Source organism: Octodon degus, unplaced genomic scaffold (genome assembly GCF_000260255.1).
Source record: "Octodon degus isolate 3935 unplaced genomic scaffold, OctDeg1.0 scaffold04502, whole genome shotgun sequence".
Lineage (NCBI taxonomy): Eukaryota > Metazoa > Chordata > Mammalia > Rodentia > Octodontidae > Octodon > Octodon degus.
In genome coordinates this window covers 4,321-4,967 of record NW_004529078.1, presented here as the reverse complement: position 1 = coordinate 4,967, position 647 = coordinate 4,321, and the positions used below count along the sequence as shown (strand labels likewise).

The 647-nt window shown below is 35.7% G+C and overlaps 1 long non-coding RNA gene across 1 annotated transcript; it reads left to right on the top strand.

The window, feature by feature from the left end:
• The first annotated feature begins 6 nt into the window (after positions 1-6).
• On the top strand, positions 7-647 carry LOC111814966. Its single transcript, XR_002819807.1, has 2 exons — positions 7-93; positions 555-647. It is a non-coding gene; the product is annotated as an uncharacterized LOC111814966 (long non-coding RNA).

Sequence of the window (647 nt, the reverse complement as noted above, 5' to 3'; positions counted from 1 at the left end):
CCAATCCCTGAAGACTACACTTTCATTCAAAATGTCCCATTAGAGGATCGAGTAAGAGGACCAAAGGGACCTGAAGAGAAGAAAGATTGTGAGGTAAATTACATATTTTTTGTGAAGTTTGAAGCATTTGAAGATTGAAAATGATGTGATTACTTGTTTTGCTGTAAGTTTTGCTTTTGGGAAAAATAACATTTAGAAATGCTAAAGGGAGTTTTGTACTGTTTCCTTTTTTTTTTTTTTCAAGTAATGTTTTTATTCCTCATAGTTGTGTGTTAAGTTTCTTACAAGTTACAGTTATTTGTGTTCTGATAATTTGTAATACGGACTTTTAAATTACTAAATTAGCTGCTTCTGTGTGTGTGTGAGAGAGAGACTCAGACTTGCTATGTAGTGCAGGCTGGACTTGAGCTCACTTTGTAGCGCAGGCTGATCTCAAACTTGCTATGATCGTCCTGCCTCAGCCTCCTGAGTGAATATTTAAATTAGCTTTAAGGTTAATGTTTAAAAAATATTAAGTGGTGTCTTAAATTGTGAAATGGTGTTTCCTCCTGTAGGTTGTGATGATGATTGGCTTGCCAGGTGCTGGGAAAACTACTTGGGTTACTAAACATGCAGCTGAAAATCCTGGTAAATACAACATTCTTGGA